At 49.3% G+C, this 20,348-nt stretch overlaps 1 protein-coding gene across 1 annotated transcript in view; it reads right to left on the reverse strand.

Annotated features, from left to right (window-relative positions):
- The window catches only part of LOC138090261 (PR domain zinc finger protein 2-like), a 129,032-nt gene that overhangs the window by 12,134 nt on the left and 96,550 nt on the right, over positions 1 to 20,348 (reverse strand). The window lies entirely within an intron of this gene.

A 20,348-nucleotide genomic window follows, 5' to 3' on the forward strand; every position in this document is an offset into this window, starting at 1 on the left:
AAACAAATTCCAGGGTGGGTAGTTTGTTTAACTGAAAAGGGGAAGACAAGAGAAAACTTCGTCGGGAGCAATGTTTTGAAAGGATCACCTTTGCAACGTTCACTAGACACCCAAAGAAGACCTCAAAGAGGGTGAGTTAAATGAAACTAATGAGCTTGGGGTGGGTCAGCATTTAGGTGGATTGGACAGGCTCAGGGGAGGGGAGAGCCATCCCCTCTCTAGACAAATTCCAGGGTAGGGATGCAGGGACTCAGGATGGGATGTGAAGGAGCAGGGGACGGCCGTCAGAGTGGTGTCCAAGTCAACATGTATTTCAAGGAGGAAGAAGAATTAAAGGTGTCCAACTCTACGGACGTGTCAAGGAAGATAGAGAACCGATCGCGGCATTTGTTGCCCAGAGGCTGCGGGTAACCTTAGTAACAGCAACTTCCAGGACATGGTGGAGACAAATACCTGAGAGAAGTGAGCTCAAGAGAGATGGGGAGGAGAGGAACTGAGGCAGGGGCCCAGAGTCCCACCAAGGAGTTTCCAGGTCAAGGGAGAGGCTGCCGGTTCCGGGACAGCCTCTCCGGATCTCTGGGATCCCCACCGTGCTCCCCACCAGGCTGCCTGGCCCTTCTGAGCAGAGATCCCTGCCTGCATCTCCCTGTTTGCCTCTTCCGCCTGCATGAGTCAGGTCAGGAGGGATCTCTCGGGACACAACCCCCAGAGCTGGCTGGCCACGCAGCCGCCGCGGAGTCTTACATAACCCTCCGTAAATTCTCAGAGAGTGATTCATCTCAAGTCAGCGTCTGACGTTCAGCACTTTTGCAGGCAGCGAGGGAGAGGCAAAGGGTGTGCGAGCCGATGCCCAGGTGAGATAAACTGAGATGACGTTGTCGACATTCCCTGGAGGTGGGGGAAGCCTCAATAGATGGGAGCCGAGGGAGCCACTTCCGGCTTCCTGGTACCCACCACTTCCGGGAATGGTTAGCATCCGAAGCAGGCTCCACCTTCCGCTCCAGGGAGGCCCCGCCCACTCGAATGGGACCGCCCCCAGCTTGAGAGTCAAGGGTGGGAGTAGAGGAACAGTCCTGGGATGCCGGAGCCTGAACTTCAGTCCTTGAACCACCACCCAAAACTTGCTATGTGACCTCTGGAAATGCCTCTACCTCTGTGAACCATGGCAGTCTTGCTTGTAAAATGAGGATGTCAAACAAGGGGAAAAGGTAACTGTGTATTTACTGAGTGCCTACTATGCCCTGGTCTTCTCCAGGAGCATAAAGTCTCTTGGACTGCACGGAGATCAAACCAGTCCATCCTAAAGAAAATCTATCCTGAATATTCACTGGAAGGACTGACTGATGCTGAAGCTGAAGCTCTAATACTTTGGCCACCTGACATGAAGAACTGACTCATTGGAAAAGACCCTGATGTTGGGAAAGATTGAAGGCAGGAGGAAATAACAGAGGACAAAGTGGCTGGATGGCATCACCGACTCAATGGACATGAGTTTAAACAAGCTCCAGGAGATGGTGAAGGACAGGGAAGCCTGGCCTGCTGCAGTCCATGGGGTAGCAGAGTCGGACATGACTGGGCGGCTGAACGACAACAACTATGCCCCAGGAGTTACTGTAGGGCCTTCATTCTCGGATGGGATGGTGATGACCTGCATCTCAGAGAGGAGGAGACAGAGGCTCGAGAGAGGTGAAGAGGCCCCACAAACATGCTCGCTCGGCCAAAAGGGGTACAGTCAAGCTCTGAAGCCAAGACCACCTGACACCAAAGCTTGGGCCCCTTTCCAGACACAGTCCTTGTAGTGACAGGGGTCAAAGAGCTCTTTTCAATATTCCAAAGGGCCTGAAGGAGTAACCCTCTGCACACTGAACAGCCACGTGGCCACCCACAAAGCCAGAAGGCAGCTCTGGGTGGAATCAAGTGAGCTCAGAGGAGCCCTGGCAGCGGGTCTCAGACTCCAATACTGGAGACAAGAAAACAGTCTTGGTGCCTGCCCCTCTCCTCAGTCTTACGGATTCTGATTTAGCTGGTCTGGAGTGCAGGCACAGAGGATTTTAAAAGCCAGTTGTTGAGAGCCTCAGTCTGAATCCATCTATTCAAAGTGTGGTCCTCAGACCAGCATCGGTAGTCTCTGGGAGCTTGTTAGAAAGACAGCTACTCAGCCCTCATCTGACCTTCGAGTCAGAATCTAGACTAAAAAAAAATTATTTATTTTGGCCACGCTGCTCAGCCTGTGGGATCTTAGTTCCCTGACCAGGGATGGAACCTGTGCCCTCTGCCGTGGAAATGCAGAGTCTTAACCACTGGACTGCTAGGGAAGTCCCAGAACCTACATTTTAAATAAGATCCCTGGAAAGGCACCTGTGTGCTGAAACTGGGGGAGCATGGGGCTGGGGGAAACCCCTGCAGGCGGCGTGCTCGGTGGTGGTCTAGTTCTGAAATCTGGGGCAGGACCCAGTGCTGAGGGCACAGTTGCAAAGGAGCAGCTCCTTGTAGCTCCTTGTAGGTCACAGAGAGGTGCAAATAGGATGGAAAGAGGGAAAGTCAGGAAGGCAGGCAGGATTCTCAGAGATCTGACCCCAGCACTGAAGTCTGCCTCTCCACAGGCAGCTCCCCTCCCTCTCATCAGCCCTGAGGGTGGCCATGGGCGGCCATGGGCTGGGGCTGGCTCCAAAAGACCACGCCTGGGTCTTGAGGCTTTTAAGCCAGGTTCTTGGGTCTTCAGGCTTCTCTGGTGAAGAACTGCCTGCAATTCAGGAGACCCAGGTTCGATTCCTGGATCAGGAAGATCCCCTGGAGAAGGAAATGGCAACCCACTCCAGTATTCCTCCCTGGGAAATCCCATGGACAGAGGAGCCTGGCAAGCTACGGTCCATGGGGTCACAAAGAGTTGGATACGACTGGGCAACTGACACTTGCACTTCATTTTCTTAGATCTGCAGAGGCCATATGTTCCCCAACCCTGATGGACTTTAACTCCAAACACCAAGCACATGACAGCTCATAACACAAGCCGGTCAATAGGAGGCTGGCCCAGCCAGCAATGGCCCCTGCCAAAGGAAGTTTCCTGGCTGGGAGATCCTGGCCGTGGCTGCCTCTGGTCCTGCCAGGATAGGCGAAGGGCAGGGGATCCCAGAGGCCAAGTCAGCAGCCCATCACTCTCAGATGAGGACAATGAACCAGAGCAAGATGGTAGCCTGTTCAAGGTCACCCAGCAAGCTCTTCTTGGGAAGGAGTGAGGGGGCATGCCTGGTCGCACTGCTTTGTAGGGGACAATGAGGAAGGGCAGCATGAGGCCCTGATGGACTTGGGCAAAAGCAACCGTGGGGGGCAGGCGGCCTCCTCGGCATGGCCCAGATGAGGGCACTCCCAGCTTTGTCGTTGCCTCCACCCACCTGCGGCCCCCTGGGGACTCAATCCCGGATAGTACAGAGAGTCTGTGCACTTCTCACCCACCTGCCCACCTGCCACCAGGAGGTGTTCAGAGACGGTTCCCTAAACAATAAAAGCAGACCAGGAGCTGGCTCCCCATGCAGTCCAACCCTAACTGGGCCTGGTTGTGTCACTCCAAGACCCAATCATCAAAGGCAGTGTCTTCCCAGAAGGTTGCTCTCACCACCCTACTCAAACCAGGGTCCCCAACACACCCTCTCCACACTTCACTCGGAGCAGTGGGTCATGTCTGAAGGATGTCACACTTGCAGGAGATGTCACGGTCTGTGAGGTGCGAGCTGTGGATGAGCAGCCCAGACAGGAGGGAGAGTGGAGCAGACCCCTTGGCGCTCAGCTCTGACCCCTGGCTGCATCTCTGCCGCTCACTGCCTTTTTTTTTTTTTCCTGGAACCACTCGGTTCAAGCCCAGATGCTGGCCCTTCTCTTCTCTAGATGAGCCAAAACAGTCTGCTTTCTTCAAAAGGAAACTTGTAAGAACGGGAGGGAAGCCAAAAAGAAAACAGGAACAAATGCAAGTGTGACGAGACTGACGGATGCATAGAAAACAGATTCCCAATTTGGGACAGAAACGGGCTCCCATGAGGTCCAGATGGGAACGCTCTTTGAAACTGTAAAATTCTATAAGGACACTAAAATTTAATTATTACAAACACTCCATCTTTTAAAGTTGTCTAAGACCAAAGAAGTTAAAAAGATTAAGTCAACTCCAGGGATAAACCCTTGCATGATCTGGAGTTGTTGGAACTGAGAGTCCTGATCACAGGATTTCTAGAACTTGATGCCTGCTGCCTGTCCGAGGATATCAATGAGAAGAGGGGGCTGCCTTGATGGAAAGCCTTGTGGGATCTCAGGGGCTATTTGCTACCCAAGGCATCTTGACCAGCCTGCCCTGGGAGGCATGGGCGTGCCTGGCTGGCAGGGCATCCCAGACACAGGGCTGGCACAACCAGGGGAAAGACACGCTTGCTATGTGCCTGAACCAGATGTGAGTCAGTGGGTGATGATGCTGCCCAAAGGGCAGGGGTGCTGTGGGCCTGCAGGCATCCTCCTCAAGGGTGAAGGGGACTGGACGGAGGCTGCCCCTACGCCTTCTCCCCATCTCTGCCCTGAGATCCCCAAGGCCTACATCCTGAATCCCAGCTGACCTCAAAGAGGGGGTCCAGTGGCCAGGGTTGGGACAGTTCACCCTTTTTTATTTTTTACAGAGCAGGAAATGGAGGTGATGATGATAAATGACTTGGACACAGGCCGTTGACTCCTCTCTGAGCTGCTTGGGCCTTACTAGGATCTTGCACTCCATTTGGTTTGGGAACTGCTCACTTGTGGAGGGCTCCCTCCCTACAGGGGACAGGCATAAGGCATCACCCAGACACTCCTGAGGAGCCCACAGTCTCATGCTTGCAGACGGGGAATGAAATACCTCCTGATTTTCCTTTCTCCTGATCAGCATCTCCCAAACTGAGGTTCAGTGGAACAGGTTTGCCCAGATGCTTCCCAGGTTCTCATTACCCATGCTCATTACAGCAGCCAGCATGTCCATGCTGACTGCATGCTGCACGCAGTGCCCGTGGCCTGACATGGAATAACAAATGCAGTCTCCACGAGAGGCCTGTGAGGTGAGTACTGCCTCAGTGTATGAGTGAGGAACAAAGGCACTGAGGCGTTCGGCACCTTGCCCAGCAACACACAACTGGCTGGCGAGAAGCAGACGTGGGATTGAAGTCAGCCATTTACTCCAGAGCACGGGGTCACGGAGTCAAACAGACATGTCTATGCAGGATTTCTGAGTTTTTCACATGCCCACAGGCAGTGTAGGTTCCCAAGAGGAGGATGCAGGCTGTCGTTCACCCCAAAAGTATGTTCTTCATTTATCTGATAACTATGTATTGACTGACTGCTCTGTGCAGGCCTGGCGTTGGGGGCACAGTGGAGTGCCAGGCAGACATGAATTCTGAAGGCACAATGACTGCAAGGGGATGGTTTGGGTTATGGTGAACCTCAGAGGGTACCCTGTAAGCACTCCAAAGTTTGGGGTGTGTGTGTGTGTGTGTGTGTGTGTGTGTTTAATTGAGCCTTTTTAGACAGAAAATTTCTAAGATTGGCCACATGAAGCAACGCGTCCTGAATCTGAGTTCTTATTCTCTTTGGGAGCCAGATTTTCAACTCTGCACATGTACACACGGCATCATGTGCCATCATGGAGAGGTGTCCTCTGGGCCTATGAAGGGGAGGGAGCCTTGTCCACACACGAAACAAGACCGAGCATCCTCATGATTATCAGCACTGATCCATCAAGCATCTATTATATACCAGACCCCATGCCGGGCAGGGTTAGAGCAGTAAAGTGAACAGACCTGGTGTCTAGAACACTGGGGTGTGTGACCTGGAAGAAGGTCGTTACTTGCATAATACAAAAGCAAATATAAAATTACAAAGTGCGATTAGCAGGAAGGAGCAAAAAGAGAGGATACGAGAGCTCAGACAAGGGACCCGACTGCAGAAACACTGTGTGTTGGGTGGCGGTGCTCTGCATGTCCCCCCAATAGTTTCTGTTGACTGAGCCTTGGGTTCCGTGGAATGTACAGGGCACATTCCAGGACTGGCTTCACTTTACCATGCTGTCCTTTGCTTTGCTTCATTTGGAGGTGGGAGGGGAGGGAAGGGAAAATAAAGCAAAAAACGTGTAACTTACTTTACCCCAGCAAGAAGAGAGACAGGGTTTCTAGAAGGGATCATTTCTGTCTCTGAAGGCCACTCCTGGGGACAGAGAGGGGATTGTTACTTTGTTACTACCTACCCTCCTATCCTCAGTTTCCTGCCTGAGTCTCAAAGCAAGTTTTACACCAGGGGATTTGGGCAGTTTGCAGATGGGAAAAGGACTGGGGTAAGAGCTCATGAAGTCTGTTCATCAGGCCTTTTCTGAACCGTGAACTACAGATCTGGGATCTCTTGCTTGTTACAGGAAGCTGGTTTGAGAGTTCTGTGAGCAGCCCTGCATTTTCCTGGGGTCCCCGTGGCTTGCTGCAGATGGTTTCTCAGGTGGAAACAGTCCACCTCCCTGGAGCAGTGGCAGCAAAGTTGGGGTGACTGTGGCTGGTGTGTCTACCTGGACGAGGCTAGGGGCCATGCCCACCACCACCACGGGCCCCAAAATGTTCTACGATGGTGAAGAGGAGAACCACTTAGGAGTGCAAAGCAGAGAGCACCTACTCAAGTCCAGGAGAGGAGCCTGTGGCCCATGAAGGTCCCCTGCATCAGACGGCACAGCAGGCCCAACTCCCCCAGCCTCAGTTCTGGGCTCCTTTTTAACTGTTCTCACTCCCTGGGGATGCCAGCTTCATGGTTTTCAGTTTCATGGGTACTCTTGAGGACTCTCAAATTTATTAATACAGTTCCAGCTGGGTCCCTTCCTCTAAAACACAAACCTGTGTATTCAACTCCCCTCACCTTGAGTGTCTAATGGCATCTCAAACTTAACATGCCCCTAAACTGAATTCCCAGCACACATGTACCCCACAAACAGGCTCTGTCACCTAATCACTGAATGGCAACTCTATCCCTCTGGATGCAGAGGCAGAAACACCTGTCATCATCCTTGACTTCTCTTTCGTCCAGTCCTCAGCAAATCTTGAGGCTCTGCCCTCAGAAGATATCCAGAATTCCACTGCACTCCCCACCTCCACTGCTACATTCCAGTCCAACCACCACTGTTTCTTACCTGTGTTATTGTGCGCACCTGCTAGTATTTCTATTATTGGCCCCTTTCAGCCTATTCTTAACACATCAGCCAGAGTGATTCTTTCAAAAAGCAAGTCATATCATCTGACTCTTCCCTTCAAAACCTTTCAATGACTCCCACTCACTCAGAATAAAAGCAAAATCTTCCCAAGAACTGCATGAGCCAATATGAATTGGCCCCTGGTTACCTCCCTGTACTCCTCTCCTGGTCCTCCCTGTGACCTGGTCCCCTGAGCACAAATGCTGCTACCTCAGGACCCTTGCACTTGCTGTCCCCTCTGCCAAGGGCTTTCCTGCCCTATGTCCACAGGCGTCGTTTCCCTTCTCCCTCCCTACCCCCTCTTCTCTGCATTTACATGGTAGCCCTCATTTCACTTAATACTCTGCTCCCCTTTCCATTTCACTTTTCCCCACAGCACTCATCAGCTGTCACTCTATACAGGTACTTGCTTGTTCACCGTCTGTCTCTCCCAGTGGGACGGGAGTTCCATGAGGGTGGGGAATTTTGTCAGTTCTGCTCACTAGGACATCCTCCTGGAACAGTGCCCAACGCGTGGCAGCAGGCATTGGCCCTGCATTCTTGAGTGAGTGTATGAATCAATGAATGAATGAAGGGCCAAGGTCTACCATCTTTCTTAACTAAACCACACCGATAATGCATCACACAGTTATTGTTCTCCACTTGCTGCTTCAAGTGGAGCAAGAACTTAAGAAATTTTTAAGAGCAACTTGAGTGCAAAATGTTTCTGTCTTTATGTGAATTTTTCAACGTTTCTCACCCACATCTAATTGGATGGTAGGTTTTTAAGCAAAACCACGAGCCTTTCTCAGCATCCGAATTTGCTTTTCATAAAAAAAAAACAAAACTCTATGTTCATATTTCATAGGCTTGGATACTATTTAATTCAATCATATACATCCAATAATACTGGCATATTTATTACTATGTTTATTATAACCACAATTGTTGTTGTTGAGTGGTTTTAGTCACTCAAGTCATGTCTGACTCTTTGCGGCCCCATGGACTGTAGCCTGCCAGGCTCTTCTGTCCATGGGACTTCCCAGGCAATACTGGAGTGGGTTGCCATTTCCTCCTCCACGGGATCGTTCTGACCCAGGGACTGAACCCGCCACTCCTGCTGCATCTCCTGCTTCGCAGGCAGATTCCTTAACGCTGAGCCACCGGGGAAGCCATACACATGATTATGTTTGTATTATTATAAAACATTGTTAAAATAGTGGCATAAACAGGTTTGGAGACAAATAAAGCTGACTCCTGGCTCCATTTAAAGCTGGGCATCCAAGGGCATGGTGCTCCCTGTGTCACCAGGGGAGTGAGGAGCATCCATTCACATGCCGGGTTGGTTAAAAGAAAACCAACTGAGCCTCGGCTCTTATCTCATTTTATCCACAGCTGGGATCCTAACAGCAGTTCAGAAAGATGTCTGGCACCATCCCACCCTCTGGCTCCTGTCTCTGCAAAGTGCACCCACTCCAATGATTCCTTAGGTCACGGTGAACATGTGACTTGATGACCTGCAAATGAGAGACCTCTGTGCTGCCCTCCTCAAGGGCTTGTGTGCAGCCCTCTGACTCCATTGGCTGGATCCCATTACACAGAAGCTCTGGCTCACGGGTGAGATGGAGAAACAGCCCAGGTGAGAGGTGCTCTGAGTCCAGTCTGGGCAATAGCTTTGTTTGGCACAGCCCTGTCAAGTGAGTGTGGCATCGTGAAACCAAACAGCGTTTAGGCTCTCGGAGGGAGGAGGCGTTCCTCATTTTGAGCAATAATAACAAAACATGCAAGAGAAGCCATCCACGGCCATGTACTGTAGAGGCTCTACTTGAGAGGGACTCCTTGGTAGATATCCAAAGTAAAACCGGAGACAGGGAGGAGGACCTTGTTTTGGGGCTTCCCTGGTGGCTCAGCGGTAAAGAACTCGCCTGCCAATGCAGGAAACACAGGTTCATTCCCTTGGTCAGGAAGATCCATGGGAGAAGGAAATGGCAACCCGCTCCTGTATTCTTGCCTGGGAAATCCCATGGACCGAGGAGCCTGGTGGACTACAGTCCCTGGGGTCACAAAAGAACCAGACATGACTTAGCGACTGAATAACAACAACACTAAGTACCTACTGTGTGCTGGGTGTTGCAGTAGGTGCAGGGTGGAGTGAACACCGCACCAGCAGGGCTCTGTGTGATACCTAATGACCTAAGGTCATATATTCCCCTCAAAAAGATACACGAAAAGCAACAATGAGCAAGGCATGGGATCCTCAAGAGTCACCTCGGCTCTGACCCTCAGAAGTGACCCTAATTCTCAGGTGGCCCTGGCTCATCTGTCACAGGGTGTTTTATTATATAAGCATTCAGAGATGAAAAATGTCATGAATATATCAAAAAGACTGCAAAAGCAAAGGAAAATAATTAAAAATGAAAACCAGAAGCAAACAAAATGATGAGATGTGGTGATATCATGTCATTCTTTTCCCCGCTTTACAAGACCCAGAGGGGAACTCTGAAGTCTGGGTAAGACTCACTGGAGAAGTTGATAAAAATGAAGACTTCAAAGACCCACCACCCCACCCCCACCAAAGATGGTGGTTTAGTATGTCTGGAATTCTTAATAAGCCTCCTAGGTGGTTTTCTGATGCAGGTGGTCCCCTAAGTGAACATCCCGGTGAAATAATCCAAACTAGGTGCCCTTCACACAGCTGGAAACACAGGAAATTTACCACCTCAGGCTGAAATTAACCAGACAATACCTACCAGACCAGCAAACTACTCTCCCCTCTAAGCACCTGCCCAGCCAGATTCAGAACTTCACCTAATGGAACACCTGCCACTGGCCAGCACCAATGGGCTAAACAACTAAAATTTCTTCATTTTTAAGGCTATAAATAATTAACACTAGTGTTAATTATTGTGATGAAGTAACTTCACAGAACCAACAAATCAACTACAGTATCTGATGCCAGTCTATTGAGGTACATCAAAGGAACTGGCCCCTCCGTGAAGGCCAAGTTAACCCAGGCTTCCTCTCACCAAACTCACTGGTTAAAATTCATTCAAAGGAGTCTAAACGTGAATGAAGGAGGTAGGAGGAGACAACACCTATAAGCCCATGCATTGATTATAAGAGAAACTCTGAAAAACTTCTGGAGGAATATCATGAATTAAAGAGGAAAAGCCAGTCCACGGGCAGGGCCAGCAGCCTGGGCGGCAAGTTCTGGGACGGAACGAATATCCAGGCGTTTCCTTACAGATTCAATCACCTGTGAGCACTTGGCACCAAATAGAACATTTATCCCAAACAGAGATCACAGGACAGAGGCACTGGGTAAGGATCACGGTGCAGGGACTGCCCTGGTGGTCCAGTTTGGTTAAAACTCTGCTTCCAGTGTAGGGAGCCTGAGTTCAATCCCTCGGCAGGGAACTAAGAATTCACATACCACAGGAATGGCCAAAAAAAAGATGTACCTTTAATGCAGAATTAAGGTGCTTCTCCTGTGACAAACTTTTGCTGAGGAACTAATTGTGTGCCCTGTCACCAGAACATTCCTTTGATTCTCTCCACGTGTAGAACATGTGCTTTCGTGAGCTTAAAAGCAAGCAAGCAGTCTACTGTTCAAGTTCAGTGTGTTTTACACTCAACGCTCCCCTCTCTGCAGTGCACTTTGCTTACTAGGGAGGTCCCTGGGTGTTCTCAGGTCCTAAGCGCCTCTTTAGAGGATTCCCAGGTGATGCTAGTGGTAAAGAACCCGCCTGCCAATGCAAGAGATGCAAGAGACGCAGATTCTATCCCTAGGTCAGAAAGATCCTTCTGGAGTAGGAAGTGGCAACCCACTCCAGTGTTCTTGCCTGGGAAATCCTGTGGACAGGAGTGTTCATGGCTACAGTCCATGAGGTCGCCAAGAGTCAGACAAGACTGAGCACACACAACCTCCTTATTTACATACCACATCAGCAGGGCCCCTGTCCGACTTCCCAGCCCACGATGATCAGACACTATTTAAAGGCTGCCAGGGAGTACAGACGATATTCACAAACAGGTGAAAAAGTAGATGGTGAGAGGTACAACCTTCTCCAAAAATACTTGAGCCACATACATCTCAAGCTTCTGGGTCCTGCACACCCGAACTCTGAGGGTGTCACTTCATCACCACAAAATACAAGGTGCTAGTCACCTTGAGCCTTCCAGGAAAGGTGAAATGATGTTCCGGGCAACTTTTAAAAGTGAGGAAAGTAGTAGCTTCATTAGACCTGACAGCAAAACGCCTGTGCATAGAGTCATCCACCTTCCTGTGTCCAAGACGGACACCGGGCACTCGGCCCGGCCCGGATCCCTGAGCGTGACCCTGCCTGGAATCCTGCTCATGGCACCCCTGGCAGCTGCTCCCCTTGCACAGATGGAAACCCCAAACCCACTTGCCAACCATGGCTTGGAAAGACTCCTATGAAAACAGGAAAAAAAAAAAAAACCAACTAAAAAGTTGATGCCAGGGAGCAAGGTTTAATCCTCTGGTGCCTCGATCTGCTCATCCTCTAACAAAGCTGGCAGACGAGGTGGCTCCTCACACCCAAGCTGGCTGAGACTGCTCAGCGTGGTCTCCAGAGAACATACAAATCGGACTTGACCAGGAAGGACCAACCACCTGCCAGTGCAGGAGACACTGGAGATTCAGGTTTGGTCCCTGGGTTGGGAAGATCCCCTGGCAGAGGGCACGGCGATCCACTCCAGTGTTCTTGCCTGGAGAATCCCATGGACAGAGGAGCCTGGCGGGCTACAGTCCATAGGGTCTCAGAGTCTGACATGACTGAGCACACACACAGAAAAGACCAAGACTTTCGTTCACCTCAAGCACAAGTTTTAATTCCTTCAAATTAGCTGGTGCTTCTTGTCCACACCTGGGCAGCTGGGTACTAACAAGCCACATAACCTCTGTGCTGGAGGTTCCCATCTGTAAAATGGGAAATATAAATGTATTTCATAGTGTTGGTACAATGATTAAATGGGGCAGTATGTGTAAAGCCCTGAAAACAGTGGACATCAAGTGCTTTGAAACATCAGTGACCATCCCTCTCATTTCAGTGAACTGGGGTCCCTTCGTTAAATTTTCATGGTTTCACAGAGCTAATGAAGTGTTTTCTTCCAAACTCAGCTTTTAAAAATTTACACTTTAACTTTGAAATTCAAAACCGACAGAAAATAAGTTACACAGGGTGATGACAATTTTTTTCTCTCACTATGATCTGAAACATGATTTCATTTTATGGCTCATTATCTGATGGGAGAAAGGGAAGCAGCTACAGTCAGGAGAAGGGGGTGACAGAGGACAAGATGGTTGGATGACATCATCAACTCAATGGACACGAGTCTGAGCAAGCTCTGGGAGTTGGTAATGGACAGGGATGCCTGGCGTGTTGCAGTCCATGGGGCCGCAAAGTGTCCGACACGACTGAGCGACTGAACAACAGTCAGTTCGTGAAGTACAGGCCTGCTTAAGGCACAGCAAAGGGCCCCAGGGTGACGGGCAGCAGAAGCCAGGGTGACAGCCACTTGAGCTCCTTGTCTGGTGGAGGCAAGATATGATGAAGGAAGGTTCTGGCCACCACGACCCGTGCGGCCATGGAACCTCATCGTTGGCCAAAGTCCAGCCCTTTGCACCTGAGCACCAGCCTCAACCGTGAGTCAGATTCAAATTGAGATTCCAGAGGTAAGAGCAACCCACACAAGGGCAGGCACACCTGTGATCTTCACAACCATCCTTCCTGGTCAGATGGACTGTTATTGCTATTTACAGAAAGGAAAGCTGGGGCTCAGAGGTTAAGGAACTCGCCTAAGGCTAACAGAGCTAATAAGGGGACGAAGCCAGGATCAAACATTTTATTCATTTGACAAACATTTATTGAGCAGCTGCTACCTGGCAGGCAGTGTGGGAGATGCTGGAGATGCATCAGTGAACACACTGAAGCACCTGCTCAGGGAGAACTTTCATTCTAGGAGGGGGCACATTTAGTAAACCAAGCTAACAAATCAAGAAAAGAATGTATGAATGAGCGAAGGGCCTCTGAGAACAGAAGAGCAGAGGGAGGAGACGGAGGGACGAGGGCAGTACTTCAGGTCGGGATGGACAGGTGATAAACATCTCCGGGTCTGGGCCCAGTCAGTGTCCTTAGCTACATCCCAGTGCCTGAAATGAAGTCACAGCAAAACCCTGAGGGGCCCTGGGAGGCCAGGCATCCAGAGCTCCCTGGGTACCTCTGCATCCTCAGGTGCTCCAGGCTCATTCGCTGTGCCTGGGGGCCCAGATGGAGAGCTAGGACCATCTGAGGATCTTTGGGAGTGTTTCTCTGAAACAACTATATGATAAGCTGAGGTTCGTCAGTTTCCATAAAGAAATCTCTTTTTCTTCCCAGGCCTTGGAAAGCATGAGCAGTTTCTTCAGCAACTTGTTCCGAGTTCCTCAGCAGTCATCACCTGCCACGTTCCGGCTCTTTCCACCAAGGACGGTCACTACATCCCATCCGTTTCCTCAGTGGGGCCTCCCCAGCTCTATCATTGTGAGGACTCAAGTCATCATTGAGCGACAGTGGTCACCACCACCACCAGAGCCGTGAGCCTCATAGGAAGACATGCCACCTCCTCGGGCCCAGCCACTCACAGACCAGGCCCCGGGCTCAGCCAGCGGCCTGTCCTACCCGTGACACGTGGAACCCAGGGAATTAGCAGCCAGATAGCTAGGCATTCAAGGCCAATGTTTATTTCCGGCATGCTCCCCAACTTCTCCCCAGCAGAACCCCTGTGGATGATGGCATCAGCGCCAGTCACTTGGGGAATGCAGTGGTTACAAAGGACGTGTGTGCTCAGCCATGTCCGACTCTTTGCAACCCCATGGCCTGTAGCCCACCAGGCTCCTCTGTCCATGGGATTCTCCAGGCAACAGCACTGAAGCAGGTTGCCATTTCCTCCTCCAGGGGAACTTCCTGACGCAGGGATCGAACTCATGTCGCCTGAGTCTCCTGCACTTGGAGGCAGATTCTTTACCACTGCACCACCTGGGAAGCCCATTTACGTAAAACCCCAGTGAATTTGATGGTTTCACACAGCAGCAAAGAGCTGGAACCAGCGGGGTTCGGAATCGTTTACTGCAGTGGGGCAGAATGCAGGTGATGTGGTCCTTGTCAGACTTGATCGATTTCTCTGTAAATGAGGGCAACTGTTCTTCCTCAGGTGGTGGGAGAGCTTCCTGGGAGTCAGTGCCCGGAGGGAAGGAACAGCCAGGAATACCCTCAGCTCCTCCATGGTGTCCAGTTACACCCTAAGGGTCCTCTGAAAACTGCTGTATATGGGACAAAGTTTGTCAGATCTACTGACCAACACCTTCCTGATCAGACTGACCGTGAAAGCTGTTTTCTGAATGGCTGGCTGACTGAATCACTACAGGAAAATGTGCCTGAATTCACAAGCCCAATAATAGCTTTGGAAATAGAAGCCATCTGAAAATGTCCCTAAACTTGAGCTGGGCTGGCAAGAATTGGATGTGATTATAAAAAGCAAGTGAGAAGAGAATGTTACTGCAAGGAAAATTGAATCCACATGAGTTTTAAATAACTTCATTCCAATAGAGAATGTTAAAATGTTATATTTTTGGCAAGTATTAAGTTCTGACACAAATGCAATTTTCAATTTAAATTCTACTTTAACTTAAAAAAAAAAAAAAAGGCCAGAATTGTATCCTAAAGCCTAACCTCCCTTCTATTATTAACTTATGTGTGAAACTAACTCTAGGTCATTTAAAAATGTTTCCCGCTTAAAATTTACACTTAGATTTAATGCTAAGACTCAAGAGGTCATCTAAACATAACACTGTCATACAGTAGGCTCTTGTCTAAACACTGACATGGAAATATGCTTAAATATGTTCTGATTCAGGACATAAAGCAATACTTTCAACTCTATCTGTAGCTTTCTGTCAATATTGAAATGACACCCTACTGAGTAACCCGGGTAGCATCTATCAAGGAATTTTCAAAAACGTCGGCTCTTTGTTTGGCATCCTGCTGTGGGTTATAAGCTGGACCTGTGAAGGCATATTCAGGCATGAACTTATTCCATTCAAAGCTTCTATGTTCTCTGGACCATCCGCCTAAACTTCAGGTTGCTTTCTGTAAGAGACAGTTGAAACAGAATTCAGCTGGCCCAAATAAGGCAGAAAACAGAAGCTCATACAAATCCTATCACCCCAGTGGTTCAGCAAGTTTAATAAAAGTGTTCCCAAGTCCTTTAATGGTTCACAACCGAATGTCATTATTGCAACAGCTGATAATTTACTGTAGCGTCACAACGTTTTCTTTTTTCCCCAATTCTTTTTAATCCAGAAAGTAAATAAACCCTACACACCCTTCAAGCTCCAATATTTTAAAAATAACTTTTGACAAAAACTTAACCTTTCGTTTTGCACTCAATAGAGGCTTCCCTGGTGGCTCAGAGGTTAAAGCATCTGCCTCTAATGCAGGAGACCCGGGTTCAATCCCTGGGTTGGGAAGATCCCCTGGAGAAGGAAATGGCACCCCACTCCAGTAATCTTGCCTGGAGAATCCCATGGACGGAGGAGCCTGGTGGGCTACAGTCCGTGGGGTCACAAAGAGTCGGACACGACTGAGCGACTTCACTTTCTTTCTTTGCACTCAATGGACAATGTGCTGACATGGCAAGGGAAGCCCCAAGCAACTCTGATTCTGGCCAAACGGGTCAAGGTTCTCACATGACATCTGAGAATACTCATGGTGAACCCGGGGACCCTGGTTTAGAACCACTTCCAAAATCAAAGAACATTATTATTATTAAACAGTTTTGTCGACTAATCAGACTGATTTAAAAAGCCAACTGGGGTCCTCTGGTGGCTCATCGGTAAATAATCCATCTACAATTCAGATGTGACTTTGATCCCTGGGTCAGGAAGACTCTGTTGAAGGAAATGGCAACCCACTCCAGTATTCTAGCCTGGGAAATCCCATGGACAGAGGAGCCTGGCGGGCTACATACAGTTCATGGGGTTGCAAAGAGTCAGACACGACTTAGCAACTAAACCACCACCATGAAGCCAAGTGGACCTGAAAGCTCTACGATGGAGGAAGAAGCATGGCCCATGGTTAAAAAAGTGAAACCACATGTGTTCCCATGAGCGGTTCCATACTATCAAGTCTTGCTGCACCAGGAAGAAGCCTTACCCAGAAGGGATGGTTCTACCTGCTCACTGATGCTTGAAAAGCCCTCACTAGAGACACTAGCAAGTCCTGTATTCTACATTCAGAGAAAATGAAGCTTAAAAAAAAAAACAACTATAAATCAACAGGAAGGTGTTAAGCTTGGAGGCAGTTCAAATCCTAGCTTTCCACCTGTGAGCTGTGTGACCTCTGAACAAAAATCACTCTCCGTTCCTGGTGTCTGTTCCCCCATCTGTAAATGATACCCACCTCATGGGGTTCTTGTGAAGTTTGGGAAATGCTCTGCACAGCAGTTCGCACAAAGCAAGCACCTGGAAACTGTCAGCTTCACCGCAGGGCTTATCAGACCACCTCCATCACCTTCTGGAGAGGAAGAGGCACGAGGGAGGGAAGTGGGAGAACAGAGGGGCACTGGTGTGGCTGGAGGCAGGGAATGGATGGCAGCGGGTGGCATGGAGCCATGCTGGGTGGCCCTCAAACAGGACTCTGGGTGGGCATTTGCCTGAAGGGATGAGCAGCTTCACATTGTCCTTATCACACACTCCCTCAAACCTCAGGTTCTGTTCCATTCAACGTTTGTTTTTTGAATACTAGACATTTTCGTCTATAAAGAATTTCAACGGTGATACAGATGTCATTATTTTCATCAATATGTATTTCTTTTTTAAATCCCACAGCACTGCCGTATTTAAGGCCTTACATCCTGCAGGCAAACTCCCAGGAAACGGTCAAGGCACCAAGAAGGTGGGGCCCCAAGAGGGGCCTCTGAGCAACACGCTCAGCAAGAAACTGCACAACAGCCTGACCATTCCTTTTCCCCTGGGGACCTATCACCTCTGTCTCCTGCAGGCATATAGCCCAGGCTCAAGACCAGACCCCCAGCTTTCAGAAAACGTCAACAATGCTGTTAGCACCTATTCTGCCAATGTTGAGAACACACGAGTACTTCAGCAATTAAGAGCTGCTGCTGCTGCCAAGTCGCTTCAGTCCTGTCCTACTCTGTGCGACCCCATAAACGGCAGCCCACCAGGCTCCTTCCCTGGGATTCTCCAGGCATGAACACTGGAGTGGGTTGCCATTTCCCTCTCCAATGCATAAAAGTGAAAAGTGAAAGTGAAGTCGCTCAGTCGTTTCCGACTCTTCACGACCCCATGGTCTGCAACCTAGCAGGCTCCTCCGTCCATGGGATTCTCCCAAGGCAAGACTACTGGAGTGGGGTGCCAGAGCTACACAGTCATTATTTTTCCCATATAAACTCTGAAATTCTTCAGTGTGCACTGAAGTCACCTGGGATGATGACCTGACACACTACCCAGGACCCACCCCAAGGAGGTCTCACTTTACTTAAAAGGCTGGTTTTAGGTCCTTGGAGCTGGGAGCTTGAGTGCCACCTCTGTGTTAAGTTTGAGAAGTGCTGAGCTGGGGCCTGATAACCATCTGGAGGCTCCTGAACACACTCCCCTAAGTAGTGCTGTATCAGGACGTTCACAGAGACTGGACCCCAAAAGGGCAGCAGCAGCAGGGTTCATGCAGCCAGGGAGAGAGGAGGCCATGGCAATGTCTCTAAAAATGAATGACAGAAATGGCAGACCATTTTCCTCAATTCTCAGCCTCATCTCTGGACTACTTTAACTGTGGCTTTTATATCCAAGTCAACCTTTCCTTGGGGCTTCCCTGGTGGTTCAGACGGTAAAGAATCTGTCTGCCATGCAGGAGACCTGGGTTTGATCCCTGGGTTGGGAAGATCCCTTGAAGAAGGGAATGGCAACCCACTCCAGTATTCTTGCCTGGAGAATCCAATGGACAGAGGAGCCTGGCAGGCTACAGTCCATGGGGTCGCAGAGTTGGACAGACTGAGCTACCAACACTTTCTTCACTTTACAGCCTTTCCTCACCCATTTGTACTCTAACCCACTTTCAAGGCAAAGCGTCCTTTATAAGTGTTTCTAATGGTAAGTCCATCAATTCAAAGTGAGGCCAGATAGCAAGCCAAAATACACAGAAATAAAATAACGAATGTATTTGCTGTTGTTCAATCACTAAGTCATGTCTGACTCTTTGCGACCCAATGGACTGCAGCACACCAGGCTCCTCTGTCTTCCAGTATTTCCCCAAATTCATGTCCATTGAGTCGGTGATGCTATCTAACCATCTCATCGAATGCACTGAGATTAATTTTAGAAGAGTTGCTTTAACGTATTAAAAGTTTCCAGTTATCTAAATATCCACACTCAAATATTAAGGCAGAAGCATCTTCTTGGCCTCCGAGCCTTGGGAGAACTATGACGAAGTGAGAGAGGTTCTGAAGTAGTAAAAACTGGAGAAAGGCATCACATGAAAGCTGCACAAAAGTGGGGATTTTTGTCCACTGATGTAAACTGGACAAAATGTGTATCTAGAACACAGCCTGGTACTCAATAATTTACTGTGATTTTTGTAAAAAACTGTGCTAGAAAGTACTGCTGCTGCTGCTAAGTCACTTCAGTCATGTCCGATTCTGTGTGACCCCATAGACAGCAGCCCACCAGGCTCCCCCGTCCTTGGGATTCTCTAGGTAAGAACACTGGAGTGGGTTGCCATTTCCTTCTCCAATGCATGAAAATGAAAAGTGAAAGTGAAGTCGCTCAGTCGTGTCTGACTCTTAGCAACCCCATGGACTGCAGCCTACCAGGCACCTCCATCCACGGGATTTTCCAGGCAAGAGTACTGGAGTGGGGTGCCATTGCCTTCTCCGAGAAAGTACTGGTAACATCCAAATTAAAAGAGCCAGCCTAGACACTGCCAGATGCTCCCAAACAGCTGCAGGGACATAAGGTTTTAGTTAATAGCTTAAAAAAATTTTCAACTCCACAAAGAGTTAAACCCTAAGCCATTCTTGTGGAGGGACCTGAGTGCCTTCTTGGGGACCCTCACTTGATTAAGTATCTGAGTATTCCCACATCCAGGGGGACGTGACAGCCCTCACCCGGCTCTTTCAGAGCCGATGGGAAATATGTAAGCATACACAGCCTGGAAGGAGTTCCTGCTAGAAGGAAAACTCGGGAGACCATCTTGCCCACTCCCCACTCTGGGCAAGGCAAAATACTTGCCCAAGGCTAAGCCACCAAGGAGGGGGATGGAGGTGGTTTTTGCCAGGGGCCTAGAGGGACACCCACTCCCAGCTCCCAGAGCAGCACCCCTTCCAGCTCACAGCACCTGGGGCTCCTCCTTGGGTTCTGGGCTCAGCTTCTAGAGCATTTACAGGGGTAATGCTGAAAGCCGCTTCGCACCTCCGCCTCTTCCTTCCACACACCTGCCTCCTAAGCCTTTTGGGGTTTTCTAAGCTGGGAATCCTTAAGCCACAAGTGTGAACATCTCACTGAGGGAGGCTGATCACACCTTCAGCTTTACCACCCTTTCCTGAACAGCAAGGACACAAGCAGATAAAAAGTATCAGGACAAGTACTCCCATGGAGGACTTTATGAAACTGCCTGTTTCGGTCATTTTTAATCTTAAAAAAAAAAAAAAAAACCAGCAATTTCATAGCAACCTAATACAAATGTTACAACTTCTTTGTTTCATTCTTTGCGGATCCATAAAAATAAGTCTCCAGACTAGAGTGAACTGTCCACAAGTATACAAAGGAAGCTGACACTCCATGTGGGCGATTATTTCACTCTTACCAAAGTTAAGTTCTGTCTATGCACTTAGCACCAGCGGCTGGCTGCATGTCTACCCTTGAGGTGGTATAAAAGCGACATGAATTCACAAATATTCAGTCAATGCCAAGCAGAGACAAGTGGGAGGAGGTCGGCTGGGGGGCTCAGCACTGCGCTTCAGCGATGCAGCCTGTGAGCGCCCCTCCTACTTGCACCTTCATTTTCCCCCTTAACTGACCCCAATGATGTACAAAATGCAGTCCTTTCACAGCTTTCAGAAAGTTTTTTAT

Source organism: Capricornis sumatraensis, chromosome 14 (genome assembly GCF_032405125.1).
Source record: "Capricornis sumatraensis isolate serow.1 chromosome 14, serow.2, whole genome shotgun sequence".
Lineage (NCBI taxonomy): Eukaryota > Metazoa > Chordata > Mammalia > Artiodactyla > Bovidae > Capricornis > Capricornis sumatraensis.